This window comes from Monopterus albus, unplaced genomic scaffold (assembly GCF_001952655.1).
Source record: "Monopterus albus unplaced genomic scaffold, M_albus_1.0 scaffold136.1, whole genome shotgun sequence".
NCBI lineage: Eukaryota > Metazoa > Chordata > Actinopteri > Synbranchiformes > Synbranchidae > Monopterus > Monopterus albus.
In genome coordinates this window covers 190735-201417 of record NW_018128016.1, presented here as the reverse complement: position 1 = coordinate 201417, position 10683 = coordinate 190735, and the positions used below count along the sequence as shown (strand labels likewise).

Sequence of the window (10683 nt, the reverse complement as noted above, 5' to 3'; positions counted from 1 at the left end):
TGGTCCACCCTCTCCTACATGGTTCCTTCCTGCTTGACTCACCACAAAGGATCCTCGTGAAATACACACACGCACACAATCTTTCTTACGTATGCTGGCATGTACAAGCAGGATGCCACAAAAGCAGAAAACAGAAAGATGCCTGCAGGCAAACTGATGTGACACCGTTGCTTGTAACGATGGCTGATCCTGACTGAGTCAAAGAGATGATGTGCAGGAGGGGGATGGGTGAAAGACAGCCCTTAGCATGTTTATGTTGTTGGTAATGGATGAAAAGTAGCGCAGGACCTAACAAGACACTTCCCCTCCCGATGGTGCCACACAGGGAAAATATTGAACTTGATTGTGATGTGGGAGGCAGAGGCATCAAGGTAGATTCAACACAAATCCTCCGCCCTCGCTTCCTCGCTCGCTTTTCTAAAAAAACAGCCAATTATGTTGATTGAAAATCTCTGCTGAAGTGGAAAATCATCTGCAGCGTCAGAGCTGATAAAAGATGCTCCGGCCTGCCTTGTGCACTTTTGTCAGGTGGGACTCTACCCCAACATATTGCAAATTGGCATTGTCCATCATTTCCAGCTGGTTAGCCCGTCCGCTCGGCTCGTCTCGTGTCCTTCCTTCATTTCCCATTTTGCAAGGCTGACTGTCCCTGACAACTCCTTCATGCTGATGCAGCGAGACTAATGCAGGGACACAAGATTCTCCCGCCACCCCCGTCAATGATGGATACAGCGGTGAAAGACAAACTCTTGTCTCTGTTATTTTGTCATTTAGCCCACCACTGCTGAACAGGCTCTTTTCCCTGCCCTCCATTCTTCATATTGACAGCAGGCTTCTCATCCTTAACAAGGCTGATTCATGTTCGGTAAATTCTATTGACGCAGACATGGAGTAGGAGGTCAGATCTGGATATGGACTTACTGTCAGGCTTTTACTCTGTAGACAAGATTAGGAATTATATAACACATGACAAGTTCTGGACTAGAAAGAAAAGTCATCTGTAAAAATGAAAGTTACAGTGGTGGGAACAAGATGAACAACAGGGGGTAAAAGGACTTGCTTACCAGGGGGGTATAAACAAGTCTTTTTACTATTTTGTGGTAATTTTAGTGGCTGAAAGCACTGATTTATTTCTTCCAGGGTGGAGTGTTTGCGTGCTGCTTTTCAAGTCTTACAGGTCACATGACAACTCAGAGCTTCAAACTCAGTCTTTGAACTAGATGCAGCACTCACACACACACACACACACACACACACACACACACACACAAAGATGGTTTCTCAAGATATTTTTCAGTCTCAGCAAATGGGAGTACATGGCAATCAGCTCTTCTACCTGCAAAGTAGGAAAAAATACATCCACACCACATTTTGATTAATGGCTGGCACTAATGTAAAAATACTACATAACCTACAGAAACATCACTGCGATTCTTTGAAGTGATGTTGAGCCTGTTCAGAGGCCGAAACAGAGGAACAGATCATCTGATAGCAAAGGGAACTCTGATCATAAATGCTTTCTCTTGGCACAAACAAACACATTAAAACAACTTCTGTACATCAGGCCATTAAATCTAGCTTAACTGTTGCTTTCCCACTGAGACACCCTTCCACTCTGAGTCTGTCTCTTAATTGTTTCCAGTACAAATAGTGCATCGGAGGACACAGCTGCTCAGAACTGTGATATTCCACCACTGCAGCTTCTTTAATGCTCTGCATAACAACAGTCATAATCTAGAGTATGCACTTACAACCTATCCTCCAGCTGGCTCAGCACCACAGAGAGAAGCTGTTGCATCACTGCCTCTCACAAACCTGTAATTGACTAAGAACCATAGTCAGCTTCCCTGCAGCCCGCTAATCTCAGAGCATCTCTCAGAGCATCTTGTGGTTCCTCTAGTGACTGTGTTTAGCCAGCTCTTTGTGGGTCTTTGCCTCTTGCCAAAGTGAATCATCATCTGCTGCTGCTGCTGCTGAGGCCCTTTTCAGATTCATTGTTATTGCACTCCAGTGACAGGGACTGAGATCAGGCCGCCTGTTGCCAGATGTGGAGTTGGTGCCAGGATTTGCCAGGGTTTCCCGAGCAGACCCTGTGAGAAGGGATAACTAGTCCTTTCTTCCTTTCTGTCACTTTGCATGATGTCAAGGGTTTTATGTAATGTCTGCCACAGGTCATGTGTCCTAATTGGTGCCTGAGTTAGCAAGCCTTCAATTATTATCTCAAGACAGTGGCTGAAAAATAAGTGATATGTTGATACAGTTAACACTAGTGATAGGCTGTATTAATCCAGATCATGACCTTTTTCAAACCATAACCTTTAAGTGTTTTAGGAGTGTCATGTGGGACCAAACCCCAGACGTCAGCATCACAGAAGCACCCACCCAGATGACACTACTGGTGTAACGCTCCCTATTCTTACATTAAGATAAGCCTATACAGGCAAGATAATAACGTTTTCTGGCTTCAAAAGTACGTTTTTCAAACCAGTAATCTCAGTTGTTGAACTAGGAATTATTAATAGAAGTCAGTCCAAAACACAGCATGGTTATTTCATGTTCTGAAAGTCTAAAATCCTACTTAATGCCCCTTTAATTTACAACACAATTCCTACTAGAAAATGAAAAGGGGCTTCTCCCTGACATACTGATTAAGTCCACTAATTGTCTGCTCTCATTCGAGAACAAATTACAGGTTCACTTTATTTACAATTAGCTTGTGGCATCAGTCATCTGTTTACCCTGCTCTTCAAACTCCTGTTTGCCTAGGAAAGTCATGCAGCAGTATATCACAGCAGACAGGACACTAAATATACAAGATGTGTGGTTATCAGCCTGTGTAGTGCTGTCGTGTAGCGTGAATGCTCTTGCTTGTGTTGTGTATCAGTGGCTGTCTGCTTTGCATGGATGTGAATGAAATTAATTTAACAAAAGGAAAAAAACAAGAACTCCTGTTTATGATTCACACTTTATTCCATCCTTGTAAAATATGATTAAAACCTATCTATAACGGTGATTTGCTTAATTAAAATTCAGTCTAACGAGCTTATCAAACTTTCAAGTTAATGAAATGCTCATAATGTTTTCTGGCCTTGTAATTATTTAAATGCTCGGTGTGAAATTTTCAAGCAGTTAAATTCATCATGGTGGAGGTTTGGTGTTCAGCTCCAGCGCTAATAACGCTAACGCCGAGCAATAATCTCTGATGTTTTCGTGATGCGATATTCTATTATTGATTGATGGAAAATAACAGTGACCTGAAGGTACACACTTAGAATTTGTTGTTATAGCCATAATTCCTCGAAGGTTACAGTTGATTCACTCTCTAAACCTCAGCACTGACCTATACCTTCTGTGAATGTTATCCAACTGCTAAAATAGTCATTTTTCTGTTTAACACACCTGCAGCCTGTTGCACCAGCTGACCAAAAGCTTCAGTGCTCGGGGGTGAACTCAGTGGCAACAGCTTTGTTTTACAATAAACCTGTTCGGTTGCACTGCTACAACTCAAGACTGCAACCAGAAAAGTCGCAGAGAGTGAAGCTTTCATCCCGTGTGTGGTGGAATGCATCTACCAACATAAACAGACCTACAAAAGAGGCTGGTGTATAAAAGAAGAAAAGGTCCTGCATGCAATTTTATGCTAGATACAGATTTAATCTAATTAATATTCATTTACTGCAGCTAATAATTCAAATATTTTTGACCCATCTTGTTGGTGGTCAGTATCCTGCACTTTGTTGCAATAGGTCTAAATTGCTGTACAAAATGGGAAGTGTAATAATAAATAATAATGAAATCAACATTCAGAAAACTTCTAAACATTCTGCCACAGTCAACACTTAATAACCTGGATCATTTTTTACAAGCAAAAACCTACAACAACAATATGGCATAAAATCACTCATAACCTTGTAATTAATATAAATGTAGCTGTACTGCACAATATTTCATGTTACTTTTAAAAACTATTTAATTCCACCTTTTTCTAGTGGCTAGCTTATGGCTAACATCTGTATAGTTGGGATGAATAAATGCAAACAGCTCTAACAGTCAGCTGTTGTTTACTTTTCCATGGGAAATCATCTTTGTCATAGAAAGTTAGGTGCTTTACTTTTCTGGTTTGTTTTTAATAAACCCTATGAAGTATTAACCGTGACAGGAGAATGGGAATCAGCAACTCTGAGGAAAAACAACGAGCCACTGAATACGCTGACTGATTGGAAGCACATAAAACAACATAAAAAGAGTTCTAGCATGAGAAAGGTCAACAAAATGAGAAAAATAAAGAGTCTTGCAGATGAATCACAATGCATGAGTCCTGTTGGTGTTCACAGACCTTGACAGTGACTCACCTCTCTGATGGCTGTGCAGAACTCGCTCTGCAGGACCCTCTTCAGAGACAGCAGCTTGTGACCAGGAACGTCACCTGACTCCTGCAGCTTCTCCAGCAGCTCGATCGCCCTGGCAACATCTAGCAGAAAGACGGAGAGAGAAGATACGTGCGAGTGTATGTGTGTGGGTACTCGTGCCAAGGAGACGGCGGGGGGCTGGGGGATTCAATTAACAGCGCAGCCATGAGAGAGGCGCTTCAGCAAATCAGTAGGTGGAATAATAGAAATAGTCAGGAGGAGCAAGAAAGAGAGAATAGCAATCCCATCTATGGATCATTTGCACTGGCTCAGTTCTATGCATGAGAATAAAGGTGAGGAGGAATGAAAAAGGCACTTGTTTGTTCAAAGGGAACACTTCCAGGTAAGAGTAGGCGCTGTTGAGCATTACAAAGCATTTACATTAAACTGTCAAGTCAGAGCCTGAGTCTGAGGTCTCCTCCCCTAATTAGCTGGCACTGTCAGAGTCCGCCAGCTTGGCTGATTAATTTCCTGCCCCCTGAAACTGGCCTGTTGAACAGAGATACATAGCAGAAGGAGAGGAAAGGGATTTGGTACTCCGTCTGGACTTGGACTGTGGGGTCAATAACATGTTTTATTCAGCCCGTGTGTCCAGAGGCCTGTGACCACACTGAGAGAGATGATGGTCCAGCTTTACAGTAGAACTCTGGCATTTACCCATATTGTTCTTTCACCTCTAGATACACTGGTGCTTGTTTTTACACACAGTATAGTTTTCAGTTTTCATTGTTCATTATTTATTGATGATCTAATTAATGGTTAATACTATAAAATGTTTTAAAAAATAGTCAAAAGGCCGATCACTGCTTCCCAGTGACTCATGGAAACGTCTTTGAATTGCTTGTGTTTTAAGAATAACAGCCCAAACTTCAAAAATATTCAGTTTTAATGATTTAAAACCGTGAAAATGTCAGCACTACACAAGCTGAATAAATCCCTTACTTCTTTAAACACCAGAAAGGTTGGTCAGATGCTTTAAAATGTATTGTATTCAGATCCTCTTCACAGATTATATTTTATTTAGGTTAGGTTACTTTAATTGTACCCATAGGTAGATTTGTTTTGCAGCAAGATACACACAAACAAATATAACACAGGACAGGACAGTAGGACATGATAAAACTTGATAAAATACTCAAGGTTCCACCAATTAAATCAGGACATAAAATGAGATATCAGTTAAAAATAAACTCCACACATATTACTAACTTCTTCATCTCGATGACAGCAGCAGGAAGACAGCTGTTTTTGTAATGCTTCATTTGACACCTTGGAACTAAGAAGCTCCGCCCAGAAGGGAGAAGCTGAAATTCCCCGTGTAAAGGGTGCGAGACATCCTTTCAAATAGAGGTAGCTACCTGCTGAGCCTGTTTAGTGTACAGGGACGCCAGACAAGGCTGCAGCTCACTGATCAGCTGGCTTGACCGTTTCACAGTTTGCTTCAGGGAATTTCTGTCCTTCAAAGATACACGACCAACATTTAATAACATCAAGCAATAACATCCACTGAGCTGCTGGTTTAGACTCAGGAGATCGCACCATATAACAACAGCATCTTTTTTATGATCTTATTAAGACCTTTTTCTTTACTTAACATGGATCAATCAACACAGAAAAGCTGCGAGTGCGCTCATATGCTTAATTACAGTATGTTTTCTGCATCAGCCACACATGCTTGTGCATCAGATATATACATAAAAAAAACTTTGCATGATTTCTTAAAACCAAGGTTTTATGTCACTGCCGTTTAAAGAGGACTGCAGAAAAGGTATCAGTATTTTTTTAACATTCATATGACCTAATAACACAGAATAATCAATACTGAAAATTATTCACTGCAGCTCTCATGAGCTGATCTACAGGACCCTACATCTGCACAGCGCCAGAGAACATATGCCTTCAGGGAGCCGCTTCTCATTTTAATTAGCAGTAACTGGCTGATCACTTCCTCTCAACATTGTCATCTGTCAAGACTGCACCAGTATCTCTGTTCACAAAGCACAATAAACACAAACTGTGCTTAAAGACACACACAGGCAGATATTAAATTCTGGGAATCCAGAGTAACTCAATAAAGCAGATGGCAGACAGAGGAGTTTTTACTGTCTCCCAACGTATGGGAGACAAGAAAGGAAGCTGCCTGTAGCTCAGACTGCATGTGGCAGAAAAGAAAACATAAAGCACACTTAGAATGTAGCCTCTATACCACATATGGAGACAATGAGCACACTGTTTCAAGCCCTTTGTAATAAAGCACTGAGGATTATATTGATCTGCTTGAATTGCAGGTTCAGTTCCCACTGAGAGCTTTTATGGCTCATGAGAACAGGTCTGGGGAGAGTTATACTGGCAAATGAGAGCTGGCAACGGGGCGAGTCGTCACTATAACCCTAATCAGCCATTAATCAACCGACTCTGCTCAGTTTCATGTACAGTAGAGATGGTTACAGGTACATGTATATAAAACTGTAGACTATGGGGTTTGCTTTCTGTTTGTTTGTGACAAATAATACAATTTCCAGTGACAACAGAGCTGCACTTAGCACATGAAACTCATTTTTAAACAGTGGTTCATTGATTTGACTCAGATGGAGCAGTCTTGTAGTTTCCAGCATCAGCTTCCACACCATGGGGAAACACTACAAGTAGATGTGCTGGTTGTGAGCAGGGCTTTTTAGTGTAATCTCTAATTAAACAAATGAATGCATTTAGCTAATGTCATGCTCCCTGGCCTCGGAGAGTGTAACAAACACACCACAGTCCAAATTCTTTACGTTTATGGATGAAAGAAGTGAAAACATTGTTTGTTTACTTTATCTGCATGAACAAACCTTTAGTGATAGCTGTAAAAAATAACTGACCTTACCTGTTCATTGAGTCATCTGAAAAAGATTTCCACCATATGTGGTTTTTAGCAGCTGATATTCTGCTGTATTAATATTTCCTATCAAGGGGAATGGGCCATTTTTAATGCCTGAGTATCAGACAACAGATTCCGAATAGCTTGTAATGAGCTGGTGCACTTCCAAGCTGCGAGGGCATCTGTCTAGGGGGTTTATGAGCATTTCCCTCTCATTAAACAGAGGTTGAGGGCCATCCAGGAGAGATTCTCTTCTCTCTGTTTCTGTTATCTGCTTTCACATGCTTGTTAGCAACGTTTTCTTGATCCGCATCAAGGACTTTTGCTCTGTGTTTGGAACTTAGCTTTGTACTGCAGACATTTTTACTGGTGCCTTCCTCTTACTGATCATGAGTGATCCCTGCCCATACCCTGAATGTTTCAGTGTGACAGCTTTTGTAATAAAACCCCTCCAATTCATACATGCCATGTTCTTTTGTCCCAAGTAACAGCACAGGGACGCAGAAACAGTGATCAAGACAATGTAATTACAGGTGATCACACAGAAATAAATGAGAATAAGTGCTAATCATATACGGTAGCTCTCTGGTTCCCGTTGAGCATCTCACAGGTAGTGAAATGGCTATTGGCACTTTGTCTGCACCTTTTTCCTTTAGTGCTTTCAGTGATATCTAATCTCACACACACACACAAAATGTCTGTGAAGATTTTATGCTTTGCTGTCACACTGCTTTCCCTTCACAGAGGAGATATGTGAAAGAAAATGTGTAAACAAATCAAGGTATGGTCTTAGTGTTGCATAAAAACAAATATGTGGCTTATTTCTAGCATATAATATAGTGCAAGACAGCTCTTTCTCTTCAGTTCTACCATGCAACTCAGATGATCCACTGAGATTTAAGCAAAATGTCCCAAGACTGCGCTTCAGTACTCATTGCTCTGCATGCTTGATGTAAAACTGGGTCATCGGATCATCTGCGTGGCCGATCAGAGGGGTGTAAAAGCCCAGGGGCCGAGGCACTGGAGGGCGATTGTGCTCCATGACAGAGTAGCTGAAACGATCACAGTTACATCACATTAAGAGGAAATGATTCCTGAATCATGAAATGATGTATTATATTACCTAACAGTCTAGCATACAAAGGAAGAAGTGTTTTGATGCCTCTGTGCTCTCTGGTAACACTGACATAACCATGGTGCAAGACGGGCCTCATGATGTACCATCAGCTGAGGAAAGACACTGACAGAACAAATGAAGCATGGTTCAAGATTATATCCAGTATGTGCTCAACACCCACATTGTGTGCCTGTTATATCCGTGGTCTATGCTAGAGGGGACCGTGGGAAGCCTGATGAAGCCTGATCCCCCCTCCATCTAACCATGCTATGCTATAGCAACATGCATCAGCACCGCTCTGGTTTTGGTCTGCGCTAACTCCTTAGGACAATATCTAGCTCTTTGGTTATTAACTATCTTTACAAGTTAGTTGATAACTCTTTGTACTATTTGGTGCCAGGCAGGAAGCTTACAATGGGTTTTAAGAGCTTTTCGCTAAAACCAACTACCTGCTGCAGCTGGAAACAAGCTGATTAGAGTAATGAGAGTGAACCAAAACAGTAAAGTTGTGGTTGTAAAAATAAAAAATGACCTGAAAAATGTAAATGCTTGTTAGAGGTGAAGGGAACTGCATGTCAGGAAATAATTCTCTGGGAATCTGTCACTGCAAGCGACAATTTTTACATACTCCATCCGTCCATTGTTGGCATACAAAACAGATTTTTTATACTTAACCTTTATTATATGTCTACCAGCTACTGATCTTTGTGCCATGCCACTGCCTCCAATTCTCTGCTCTGCAGTTGGTACCTGCTTTCCCACCTCTCCTCATCACCTGACAGTACGCCAACCTGGGCGCCAGTCCTTTACTTCAGTTTCTCACAAGAAACTACATTTCTGCCTGTCTGCCTGTCTTGTTTTTCTCTTTGCCTGACTTGTTGGACTTTCTGCCTGCATGCCTTGCCCTTTTTGTCTGGGCTGCCTGTTAGCAAGCCCTGTTTTTAACCCTCAGCTCAGTAAAGCTTGCTTTTGCCCTGTTTGTTTGCCTCTGGTTTTGCCACCACTAGATTTCACTTTCACTGTTCCACTGTAAATGCAGTGATGGGAAATCAGTGTTCACCTTTACTGGACTATACTGACCTTTATCTTCACCTAGATACCACCAGTTTTGTGCTCTAGGGGATTCAATGAGTCCAGATGTGTGCAACATCTGTACAAAGCTTTATATTAGTCTTAGTGAAAACTATAAGCTTAACTTCCAAATTGAGAACCACAAGTCTGATCTCTGAAGCAAACAGTCTGGATGCAGTTAGGTCATTCTCACTGTGTAGTAAGACAGACTCTTCTCTAACAAAGAGAAAAGGGAGTTGATGGTGACACAAGAAAAAAGTCACTTCTCTCTCTTTATCTGCCAGAAAAGCTTTGAAAAACAGCATCCAGGTATCGCAGTGTGCAAAGGAAAGTCATGAGTTGTAATTACGGAGTATCTTTTGGATTTGTGACAGCAGTCACAGTAATTTAGCGAATACTACATCAAGATACAGTTTCAGTGTAATGCACTGCTGCCATATTAAGCAGAGTGATGACACTAGCAAAGACCCTGTCAGCAGTTAATTTCCCTCTGCAATACTTAGGATGAAGGCATTCTCATTAGTGATACTGATTAAATGAGCTAAGTCTAATGCAACTTTTTTTAATTATGTTACTATCAACACTTCACTAATACTTTCTCTGAACAAAGTTTTCATTGTGTAGTAATGACTGAACCACAAAAAAGAGGTTCATTACTGAAAACTCAAAAAAAAAAATTTAAGTCAGTAAAATGAGTTTTTCCCAAATAACTGTGCCCAGCAGATTTTATGGCTGCACTTTCCTTCATTTTTATGTGCCCATACCATCAGTTCAAGGGACTCTAATGCTTCAAACTGATGTAAAATCAGGGCTGTTTCATTTTACAAAAACCTCCATGCAATAGTCCTTTTCTTTTTTACCTTAAATTCCAAAAATATGAATGAATGTGTCATGACATATACTGAATAAAGGACCAGAGGACTGCTGGTGCCTTCTAGTGGAATTGTGTTTACTGTGTTTAAAAGATAAATATGAAAAAACTGAAAAGATTTGGATGGTTCCAGACAAGACAACATCCCTTTTTGTTGTCAGTCACCTAGCAACGGTGTTTGTCACTTAATGAGTCTAAATGACCTTGAGTGCCAATTTCTAGTTCTCACTCAATATTACCAGTTTTAACAATGATGATGATGCACAATGCATTATATAATTTGATCACACAAAGACCGAGAGTACTTATGCCAATGCATACTCAACTGCACACACTTTATGTAGTCTTGAAAAGT

General features: G+C 40.9%; 1 protein-coding gene across 2 annotated transcripts in view; it reads right to left on the bottom strand.

The window, feature by feature from the left end:
• Positions 1-10683, bottom strand: part of lin7a (lin-7 homolog A (C. elegans)) — a 25827-nt gene that overhangs the window by 10597 nt on the left and 4547 nt on the right. For both annotated transcript variants that reach the window (XM_020613658.1, XM_020613657.1), the window contains exon 2: positions 4353-4471. The gene's annotated coding sequence lies outside the window, so the exon portion shown is untranslated. The remainder of the gene's footprint in view (positions 1-4352; positions 4472-10683) is intronic.